At 36.5% G+C, this 12,755-nt stretch overlaps 1 protein-coding gene across 1 annotated transcript in view; it reads right to left on the bottom strand.

The window, feature by feature from the left end:
• The window catches only part of boca (LDLR chaperone boca), an 84,723-nt gene that overhangs the window by 21,364 nt on the left and 50,604 nt on the right, over positions 1 to 12,755 (bottom strand). The gene's annotated exons all lie outside the window — the stretch shown is intronic.

Below are 12,755 nucleotides of genomic sequence, written 5' to 3'. Positions count from 1 at the left end.
TTATGTATAAATAACTTTGAACAGAGACTGTTAAGCTGTTCAACAACAAAAAAAAAAAAAAAAACAACAACAACAACAACATTATTTCACCGCTTGTTTGAACTTCTCATGTTGCACCCATTCAAGTGCCCAGCCTAGGAAGATCATAACACAATCTGATCACAGCTAGAATAAAACTTGTAGATTATTGTATTGTATAGTACAGTATTGAGCCTTATGATGGAGAAGGCACGACTCGGCATTAACCGCATATCTAATACTATGTGCAAGAGGGTACAGTCTGGGTAGATCTGAATGCAAAGGATGGTCAGAATTATCAAAATCCTTATGCAATATGGATAAAGAACTAAATAACTGTGCCAGAGACTAATATCTAAATCAGGAAAAGGAAATTTAACAGACCAAGTTTTTGTCCCACAAATCATGACTAGAGTCAAACACCTTTAGATCAGACAGGAGAATACTACTCAAAACAAGACAGAATTAAAGAATTAAAACACTTTCAGAATAAATCGATCACCAAAAATCAAAACTCAAAAAAAAAAAATCTTTGTGCAACTGAAGAAACAGACCAAAGACAGTGACTCAAAAGTACAGTATTTTCGCAATCAATAATCTTGCCTAAAATCTTATTGGAGTTGTTTAAAGTTGAAGAAACACATTATCTATGCCGAGGCATGAAAGTTGAGGAGCCACTGTTGTCTACTACTCTGAATCATACTTTGAGTTTTGTTAGGGTTCAACTTCATGCCCCTTAATTTGCACAATTCACTAATTTAGCTAGATTTTTATTAAGCGATGCAGCAACCCCAAGTCTACATTCAGAAGAAGGAATCGATGCAAAGAGTAGCATCATCTGCAAATGCAATGACTTTGTTTTCTAGGCCAAACCCCCATATCAGTATACATAGTATAAAATGTAATGGCCCAAGAAAACTACCCTTAAGAACACCGGATATCACATTTCTATACTCACTAAGGTGCTCATCACCAACAACAACACTGAAATCTGTTACTTAAAAATTCAATAATATAGCCATGCTAATAAAAGACCCAACTGCTGTGAGTTTAAAAACTAGGGCGTGGTAAAGTATCTGGACAATTTGACGGTAATTAACAGCAATTTTCTTGGTAAGGGTACACCATACATCCTGTCATTTCATTCTTAAAGTCTAAACTACATAATATATTACTATCTACATGACATCACCTGTCAGTGGGGAGGAGAGGTGTGTATATAAACATCAAAATTAAAGAATATTTTAATAAACAAAATAACATTAATATCTATGAAACTTTCGTAACGTTCATAGCGTAGACGCCTACACACTGATGGAGGGTGGTCAATGAAGGAGAGAAGGATATGATGTCCTAAAATCATAATACTTATCTAACACCTGTGGCTCTCCGCTTAGTCCAGTACAACAGGAACCAATCCATCGCCAAACAAAAGCGTTATGACTCTAACCTCAAGATTGTAATCTCAAACACAACCCCACAATCAAACTACACTTTCTTTAAAAATACAAGTGTTGGGTAACATATATATAGAAAAACCTAATGGCTATCTCTGTAAGAGTTTAGCTTGACCCAATGTGTTTTAATGACAATAAACTTGACAAAATATTGAGGCAAGAAAGATTATCTTTAATCATTCATAGTTCAGAATGTAGGTGAAAGAGCAATATATCATCATTTCATCAAAACTTACATTACTGTATATTTAAAAGAGCCCGGTAAGTAGTAGGTTGGCCAAGGCACCAGCTACCCAGAGAGTTATTGGATCGTTTGACTGGCCAGACAGTACTACACTGGATTCCTCTCTCTGGTTACAGCTCATTTTCTCCGTCTACACATTCACCAAATAGTCTAGCCTATTCTTTACACTTTCTCCTCTTACACCTGACATCACTGAGATTACCAAACAATTCTTCTTCATTCAAGGGGGGTTAACTACTGCATTGTAAATGTTCAGTGGCTACTTTCCTCTTGGTTAGAGTAGAAGAGACACTTTAACTATGATAAGCAACTCTTCTAGGATACTAAAACCAAAACATTGTTTAGTCAGGGTAGTGCCATAGCCTGTGTACCATGGTCTTCCACTGTCTTGGGTTTGAGTTCTCTTGCTTGAGGATAGACTCGGGCAAGCTATTCTATCTTGTTTCTCTTCCTCTTGTTTTTTAATGTTTTATAGTTTATATATGATCGAACTAATTTAATAATTTTGTTATTCTTAAAATATTTCAATTTTTCATTACTTTCATGAATGTTGTAATTCAAGAGGTACTATTTTTTTAGTGTAGTTGGAAAAGTGTATGGTAGAGTACAGATTAATAGGATTAAGGATAAAACAAAGAATGCAATCTTAGAAGTACAGGGTGGTTTTAGAAGAGGTAGGGGTTGTATGAATCAGATTTTTACAGTTAGGCAGATATGCGAGAAATATTTAGCAAAAGGTAAGGTGTATGTTGCGTTTATGGATCTGGAGAAAGCGTATGATAGTTGATAGGGAAGCAATGCGGAATGTGATGAGGTTATATGGGGTTGGTGGAAGGTTGTTGCAAGCAGTGAAAAGTTTCTACAAAGGTAATAAAGCATGTATTAGGTTAGGAAATGAAGTGAGCGATTGGTTTCCGGTGAGAGTGGGACTGAGACAGGGATGTGTGATGTTGCCGTGGTTGTTTAACTTGTATGTTGGTGGATTGCTGAGAGAGGTGAATGCTCGAGTGGTTGGACGAGGATTGAAACTGGTAGACAAGAATGACCATGAATGGGAGGTAAATCAGTTGTTGTTTGCGGATGATACTGTACTGGTTGCAGACGCAGAAGAGAAGCTTGGCCAATTAGCGACAGAATTTGAAAGGGTGTGTGAGAGAAGGAGTTGAGAGTTAATGTGGGTAAGAGTAAGGTTATGAGATGTACGAGAAGGGAAGGTGGTGCGAGGTTGAATGGAGAGTTACTTGAGGAGGTGGATCAGTTTAAGTACTTGGGGTCTGTTGTTGCAGCAAATGGTGGAGTGGATGCAGATGTATGTCAGAGAGTGAATGAAGGATACAAAGTGTTGGGGGCAGTTAAGGGAGTAGTAAAAAAATAGATGGTTGGGCATGAATGTAAAGAGAGTTCGGTATGAGAAAGTGATTGTACCAACTGTGATATATGGATCAGAGTTGTGGGGAATGAAAGTGACGGAGAGACAGAAATTGAATGTGTTTGAGATGAGGTGTCTAAGGAGTATGGCTGGTGTATCTCGAGTAGATAGGGTTAGGAACGAAGTAGTGAGGGTGAGAACGGGTGTAAGAAATGAGTTAGCAGCAAGAGTGGATATGAATATGTTGAGGTGGTTTGGCCATGTTTAGAGAATGGATAATGGCTGTCTGCCATTATAATTATCATTATTATTACTAACCAAGCTACAACCCTAGTTGGAAAAACAAGATGTTATAAGCCCAAGGGCTCCAACAGGGAAAAATAGCCCAGTGAGGAAAGGAAATAAGGAAATAAATGATGAGAATAAAGTAACAATATATCATTCTAAAAGCAGTAACAGCGTCAAAACAGATATGTCCTATATAAACTATTAATGTCAAAAACAGATATGTCATATATAAACTATAAAAAGACTCATGTCAGCCTGGTCAACATAAAAACATTTGCTCTAACTTTGAAACTTTCGAAGTTCTACTGATTCAATTACCCGATTAGGAAGATCATTCCACAACCAGGTAACAGCTGGAATAAAACTTCTAAAATACTGTGTAGTATTGAGCCTCATGATGGAGAAGGCCTGGCTACTAGAATTAACTGCCTGCCTTGTATTACGAACAGGATAGAATTGTCCAGGGAGATCTGAATGTAAAGAATGGTCGGAATTATGAAAAATCTTATGCAACATGCATAATGAACTAATTGAACGACGGTGCCAAAGATTAATATCTAGATCAGGAATAAGAAATTTAATACACCATAAGTTTCTGTCCAACAAATTAAGATGAGAATCAGCAGCTGAACACCAGACAGGAGAACAATACTCAAAACAAGGTAGAATGAAAGAATTAAAACACTTGTTCAGAATAGATTGATCACCGAAAATCTTAAAAGACTTTCTCAATAAGCCAAGTTTTTGAGCAATTGAAGAAGACAAAGACCTAATGTGTTTCTCAAAAGTAAATTTGCTGTAGAAAACCACACCTAAAATTTTAAAAGTGTCATACAAATTTAAAGAAACATAATCAATACTGAGATCCGTATGTTGAGGAGCCACCGTCCTTGACCTACTTACAAACATACTTTGAGTTTTGTTAGGATTCAACTTCATACCCCATAATTTGCACCATGCACTAATTTTAGCTAAATCTCTATTAAGGGATTCACCAACCACAGATCTACATTCAGGGGATGGAACTGATGCAAAGAGAGTAGCATCATCTGCATATGCAACAAGCTTGTTTTCTAGGCCAAACCACATGTCATGTGTATATAGTATGAAAAGTAATAGGCCAAGAACACTACCCTGTGGAACACCGGATATCACATTCCTATACTCACTATGGTGCTCATCAACAACAGCTCTGAGATCTATTACTTAAAAAATCAATGATAATGCTAAGAAACGACCCACCCACTCCCAACTGTTTCAGTTTGAAAACAAGGGCCTCATGATTAACACTGTCAAAGGCAGCACTAAAATCAAGGCCAATCATACGAACTAACTGACCAAAATCAAGGGATTTCTGTACAGCATTGGAGATTGTAAAAAGGGCATCACATGTTCTAAGGCCTTTACGAAAACCAAATTGCAAACTAGGGAGTAGATGATTACCTTCAGCAAACCTATAAGACATTTTGCCAGAGGACGTTCAAGAACTTTAGATAATATGGGAGTTATGGATATTGGGCGGTCATCAGTAGGACTTGAGCTACCACAAACATTTACATAGAGGAGTAACATTATCAATTCTCCAACAAGTGCTAAAAGCTCCTCCTCTTGCTAACTTGCACAAAATAACAGATAACTTTGGAGCTAAGAAATCTGCTGTCTTTATAAAAAAAAAAAAAAAGGAAAAATACCATTTGGGTCTACACCTCCATAAGCATCAAGGTCCATCAACAGAGCTTTAATCTCACGAGATCGAAAAGCTAAACTAGTTAGTTTAGCCTCAGGAAAACAGGAATGAGGAAGTTCAAGTTTTTCATTACTCTGTTTAGTGTCAAAAACATCAGCCAAAAGGGTTGCCTTTTCCTTTGGACAGTGAGTGACTGAGCCATCTGGTTTAACCCTGGATAGGTACGCTCCTCGGACACCCCTTTAAGGGTATACTCGGACGCGCGCGACCCTGACGCCAAAAAAAATTCTTGAAAAATCAGTTTTTGCAGTAACCTCCTTTTTTCTTTTGCCAAAAAAAACTTCAATGAATGCTTAAAACAACTGTAAAGATAAATACTACTCATCTGCAGAAAAACTATTTATTATAAATATTTAAAAAAATTAAGTAGAAAAAAGACCTTACATAAAAATTCATAAAAAATTTTTTTATACATATATACACAAATCCTTTTAGGAATTGATTCTTGAATGTTTAGGACACATCTTGATGTATTTTGGATGAAGTCAGACCCATGGAGGTGAAGATCTGAAATGAGAAAAAAAGGGTAACTTTTTTTGGCCAAAAAAATTTGTCCAAATTTCATGAATTTTTTTGGGTACCCAAATGAAATAGGAAGTGGCTAATTTTTTTAGGGAATAAACATATGTTATCCTAAAATAGAAATATGTAAAAAAATCTTCATTATTTTGTAAATTACATTTATATCAGGGGGCATATCTAAAGGTAATTTTTTGAGTACTTAGAAATTTCGTAAAAAAATACATATATTTAATATATAATATGATATTTATGCAGGTAAAAATATACCAAAATATCACAAATTCTATAGGGAACAAGAATATATATAGATAGGGCAACTTACGCTTCGGATATGTCCACAAAATGGCCGCCAACCACACTGACTCAGACTCCCTAATCTGCCACTTGAAATGTAGGAAGGGTATGTCAATTTCAAGGTGTTATTTACTAATCTAATTATTCTTGGATATGCATAAAAATTGTATGGTGGGTTGCTGGATAATTGTCGATTATTTTACGACTATAAAATTAAAATTCTGACCCAAAAAAATTTTTTTGAAGGGAAATAAAATAAAAAAAAAAAAAAAATGTAAAACAATATAATATTTTAGCTAAAGAAATTTGATGACATTCAATCAAAAAAGAAGTAAACAAAATTTTCCGACAAATAAACATCTAGAGGAATCATTACTCTGTGATAGTTCCTTAGTACGTAGTAATTTTGAAAGAAATGGGAAAAAACGAAAAAGTGGCAATCGCAGGAAAATCGAACACATACCTATATATACGCCATATCTGGCTAAAAATAAAGATAGGCATGGGTAGCCAGATCATCTAGAAACACTTTCCAACACTATAAAAATACAAGTTTTGCGACACTACTTGCCAATTCCTTACGGTAACATGACTAAGCAAAAAAAGCATGGGTAGCCAGATCATCTAGAAACACTTTCCAACACTATAAAAATACAAGTTTTGCGACACTACTTGCCAATTCCTTACGGTAACATGACTAAGCAAAAAAAATGCAAAACAAATAAAAAGGGGCACTCGCGGAAAAATGGCCAATATACAGCATTTCAGAAAAAAAAATTTCAGCCACGTACTAGGCAAACCATCAAGGCACATTTTCCGACAAATAAACATCTAAATGAATCATTACTCTGTGATAGTTCCTTAGTACGTAGTAATTTTGAAAGAAATGGGAAAAAACGAAAAAATGGCAATCACCGGAAAATCGAACACATACCTATATATACGCCATATCTGGCTAAAAAAAAGATAGGCATGGGTAGCCAGATCATCTAGAAACACTTTTCAACACTATAAAAATATAAGTTTTGCGACACTACTTGCCAATTCCTTACGGTAACATGACTAAGCAAAAAAATGCAAAACAAATAAAAAGGGGCACTCGCGGAAAAATGGCTAACATTCTAATATACGGCATTTCAGAAAAAAAAAATTCAGCCACGTGCTAGGCAAACCATCAAGGCACATTTTCCGACAAATAAACATCTAAATGAATCATTACTCTGTGATAGTTCCTTAGTACGTAGTAATTTTGAAAGAAATGGGAAAAAACAAAAAAATGGCAATCACGGGAAAAAACGAAAAAATGGCAATCACCGGAAAATCGAACACATACCTATATATACGCCATATCTGGCTAAAAAAAAGATAGGCATGGGTAGCCAGATCATCTAGAAACACTTTCCAACACTATAAAAATATAAGTTTTGCGACACTTCTTGCCAATTCCTTACGGTAACATGACTAAGTAAAAAAATGAAAAACAAATAAAAAGGGGCACTCGCGGAAAAATGGCCAACATTTTATTATACGCATTTCAGAAAAAAAAATTTCAGCCACGTACTAGGCAAACCATCAAGGCACATTTTCCGACAAATAACATCTAAATGAATCATTACTCTGTGATAGTTCCTTAGTACGTAGTAATTTTGAAAGAAATGGGAAAAAACGAAAAAATGGCAATCACCGGAAAATCGAACACATACCTATATATACGCCATATCTGGCTAAAAAAAAGATAGGCATGGGTAGCCAGATCATCTAGAAACACTTTTCAACACTATAAAAATATAAGTTTTGCGACACTACTTGCCAATTCCTTACGGTAACATGACTAAGCAAAAAAATGCAAAACAAATAAAAAGGGGCACTCGCGGAAAAATGGCTAACATTCTAATATACGGCATTTCAGAAAAAAAAAATTCAGCCACGTGCTAGGCAAACCATCAAGGCACATTTTCCGACAAATAAACATCTAAATGAATCATTACTCTGTGATAGTTCCTTAGTACGTAGTAATTTTGAAAGAAATGGGAAAAAACAAAAAAATGGCAATCACGGGAAAAAACGAAAAAATGGCAATCACAGGAAAATCGAACACATACCTATATATACGCCATATCTGGCTAAAAAAAAGATAGGCATGGGTAGCCAGATCATCTAGAAACACTTTCCAACACTATAAAAATATAAGTTTTGCGACACTTCTTGCCAATTCCTTACGGTAACATGACTAAGTAAAAAAATGAAAAACAAATAAAAAGGGGCACTCGCGGAAAAATGGCCAACATTTTATTATACGCATTTCAGAAAAAAAAATTTCAGCCACGTGCTAGGCAAACCATCAAGGCACATTTTCCGACAAATAAACATCTAAATGAATCATTAATCTGTGATAGTTCCTTAGTACGTAGTAATTTTGAAAGAAATGGGAAAAAACGAAAAAATGGCAATCACAGGAAAATCGAACACATATCTATATATACGCTATATCTGGCTAAAAAAAAATAGGCATGGGTAGCCAGATCATCTAGAAACACTTTCCAACACTATAAAAATATAAGTTTTGCGACACTACTTGCCAATTCCTTACGGTAACATGACTAAGCAACAAAATGCAAAACAAATAAAAAGGGGCACTCGCGGAAAAATGCCCAGCATTCTAATATATGGCATCTCAGATAAAAAAAAAAAAAGACATGCACGTGTTAGCCCAACCATCAAGGCACACTTTCTAACACAAATATGAAAAAAAAATCAATAATATACGGCAATTCCTTACTACGTAGTAAATTTTTACAAATATTGAAAAAAAAAACAGAAATTGGCAACCGCAGTTAAATACCCAATATACCAATAACTACGTCGTATCTGACAAAAACAAAGTCACGCATGGGTAGCCAGATCATCTAGACACTTTCCAACACTAAAAAAGCAAAAGTTTTACGACACTATTTGGCAATATCTTACGGAAAAATGACTTGGCAAAAAAATGAAAAAAAATGAAAAAGGGGCACTCGCGGTAAAAGGCCCAACATTCTAATATACGGCATCTCAGATAAAAAAAAAGACATGCACGTGTTAGCCCAACCACCAAGGCACACTTTCTAACACAAACATGAAAAAAAAATCAATAATATACGGCAATTCCTTACTACGTAGTAAATTTTTACAAATATTGAAAAAAAAACAGAAATTGGCAACCGCAGTTAAATACCCAATATGCCAATAACTACATCGTATCTGACAAAAACAAAGTCACGCATGGGTAGCCAGATCATCTAGACACACTTTCCAACACTAAAAAAGCAAAAGTTTTACGACACTATTTGGCAATATCTTACGGAAAAATGACGGCAAAAAAATGAAAAAAAATGAAAAAGGGGCACTCGCGGTAAAATGGTCCTCGTGGTGATGAACGACATTTTAACTAAAAAAAAAATCATGCACATGGTAGCCAAACAATCCACCAAGACTTTCCACAACTGATAACCTATACAAGTTGCACCATTCTACGACAATTTCATAATACGTAATAACTTTGATAATTATGCAAATTACCTTAGAAGGGTAAACTCGGTCGCGCTCGACCCCGACGCGTCTCAGAAATCGGGGAAGGAGTACAGAGACAGCAATGCACATCTGGACACTACTAGAGGGTGTAGGCCAGACACCTACTGCAGGTTGATCACCCACAAATTCAGTCACGGGGGTGAGTCACGTGAGAAAAACCTCTTTTTTTTTTTTGACGCTCGGGGTCGCGGACGACCCACCGTACCGTTCCAGGGTTAATTAAGTAAAGGAGGAACTGTTGCATCTACACCAAAGAGTGCAGATTTAAGGGTAGACCACCATTTATGTTCCTGAGTTGTACCAGAAAGGGTTTCTTTTATGGTTAAATTGTACTCCTTTTCAGTTGAGGCATAAACTCTGAGCAAAAGCTCGAAGCTGAGCATAGTTATTCCAGGTCAAATCTGATCTGTTACCCTTCCAAAGATGATAGGCCTCCTGCTTCTCCAAATAAGCATGTCTACAATTATCATTGAACCCCGGTTTGTACTTCACTCGGTACCTTGCACACGAGAAGGGATATGCCTATCAATTATGAATTATGTTGACTAGATTCTTATTCAAAGGGACAACAGTATCTACACAACTATATAATTGTGACCAATTCAAGCACCAAAGATCATGCAAAATCCCATTCTAGTCTGCTTGGGATTTCATATAAATTTTACAAGAGTATGATACATCAGGGACAGGCTGCTCAGTCTTCACTACTAATGAAATCAAGGCACGATCAGATGTCCCGACTGGGGAACCAACCTTTCTAGTTATAACGCCGGGGGAGTCAATGTATACGAGGTCCAAGCAATTACCAGACCTGGAAGTAGCTTCATTTATGATTTGCTCACAGCCTGATTCAGAGGCAAAGTCTAAAGCTCTTAAGCCATGGCGATCGGTAGGAGAGATAGAACTTAACCACTCCCTATGATGAGCATTAAAATCACCAACAAAGACAAAAGAAGCCTTTCAATCATCTTCTTGTATCTTAGCCATAATGGTAAGAAGACAATCGAAGATAGAATCATCCATTTCTGGATTCCGGTAGATCGAACACAAATAAAAGTTGTTATGCCTGCCAAAACTTTTATTACCTGAATCTCATGACATCCACATTGATAGCAGGACTTATGAGAAGCAAGGTACTCTGTCCTAATATACACCGCCATTCCCCTGGCCCCAGGGATGGCATCACGTTTCAGCATTATTGGTTTCTTAAAACCAGTTATAAGGAGCTCAGATGAGTGCCTCATATTAGAAACCAAATTCTGAGCACAAAAGAATATCATACTGTCTGGACGCAACTGTAAGGTCTTGGATATTTGCATGAAGACCACGAATATTGCAATAAAGAAGGTGATGAATGCAAGAGTTGATGGGAGAAGTACAAGAGGAAGGCAAAGGTTTGGGTGGATGGATGGAGTGAAGGAAGCTCTGAGTGATAGGAGGATAAATGTGAGAGAGGCAAGATAGCGTGCTAGAAATAGGAATGAATGGCGAGCAATTGCGACGCAGTTCCGGTAGGTCCTGCTGCTTCCTCTGGTGCCTTGGATGACCGCGGAGGTAGCAGGAATAGGGGATTCAACGTTATGAAGCTTCATCTGTGGTGGATAATGGGGGAGGGTGGGCTGTGGCACCCTAGCAGTACCAGCCGAACTCGGTTGAGTCCCTTGTCTGGCTGGGAGAAACGTAGAGAGGAGAGGTCCTCTTTTTTATTTCATTTGTTTGATGTTGCCTACCCCCCAAAATTGGGGGAAGTGCCTTGATATATGTATGTATTTCTCTCATCTTATTTCCATCTAGACTTCTATAATTCCAATGTTGTTGTCAATTATTTAAAACAAATTCTTAATGGTGTTAAAAAAAATCATTACAGAGAATGGGATACCTTCTTAGTAGCAACTCAGCTGTAGCATTCTTTGCCAGTAGATCTGCATTTTCATTCCTAAACAGGCGGAACCCAACAAAATTGAATTTTTATACCTCTCAGCCCAATAATGAAGAGCCACTAAAATCTTTAAAACTGAAGGGTTACTGGAATTAAAACTTGAATGCTTGTACGACACATCTTGCATCACTAAAAATGGTAAAATTAACCCCATCTTTTAATGCTATTTTTACAATAGCAGATAGTATGTTATATAGTTTGGAAGTATGCATAGAAGATTCTAGAGGAAGTGCACTTCTACAATTAAAAGCATTACTATATGCTCAAAATCCAACACCAGCATCAAATTTGGAGCCATCACTACAGTACGAGGGGTACTCAAAAAATATGATTAATTTTGTAATTCTTTATCAATTTTTCTATACAACTGATATATTTTTCATCATGACCTCTGTTAAGGTCAATACACTCCTCCAGGTGGTGGTTCCATCCTTTTAGACTATATTTTAAGAAATCTGCAGACCCCCTTTATGATCCATGTTTTTGCTGAATGTTCTGCTTCATCAGTGCTATAAAAATGGATACCTTTCAACTGTCCTTTGAGCTTTGGGAATAAAAAAAAAGTCAGATGGGGCTAGGTCTGGGATATAAGGTGGATGTAGCAACAATGCCCATTGAAACTCTCAAAACTTCTTTAGTATCATGTGAAGAAGGCATTGGGTCGCTCTCATGATGGAAAAGAATTCCACGATGGAGCTTTCCTGGATGCTTTTTAGCTAATTCTGCTCTAAATTTCCTATGATTAACATACTGTCAAGGACAAGGAGAATTAGCATCGAGCTTGCTCTCCTGCATACATACAATTATAAGGAACTTCTCTAAGGAGCTTAGGTTCTTCATATATGGCCCTTAAACCCTGACAATGCCATTGCAAAATGGAGGAAAAAAACTGTGTTTATCTTCTGGTAGACACCTTGAATGAAGTCTTACCATTAGCATTTTTTATCTAGCACCATGTCCAGGTGGTTTCTTCTCATATGAAGCAATGTCTTGAGTTATATATTCAAGAAAATGACTAAAAATTGTCTCCCCTTCTCCCTGATAAAAAATTTAAATGCATACGAGCTAATATGAACCATTGGATTGATTATACTTTTAGTAACTGAAAAGTTAAATTTACTCTATGCATATTAAGAGCTGTTACAACTACCTTGTACATATACATTTAGACAGTAACAGTAAACACGTGTGTGCCCATTTTGACATCATTGTCAATTGAGCTCATATATATATGTGCTGCTCAAAATATGTACATCTACATTGTAAATACTGTATCTTCGAGGGTAAATTCATCGCTTATATTTTGG

The sequence above is a fragment of the Palaemon carinicauda genome, chromosome 24 (assembly GCF_036898095.1).
Source record: "Palaemon carinicauda isolate YSFRI2023 chromosome 24, ASM3689809v2, whole genome shotgun sequence".
Classification (NCBI taxonomy): domain Eukaryota; kingdom Metazoa; phylum Arthropoda; class Malacostraca; order Decapoda; family Palaemonidae; genus Palaemon; species Palaemon carinicauda.
Note: the sequence above shows the minus strand (reverse complement) of the source record. Positions and strands in the feature narration are given on the sequence as shown.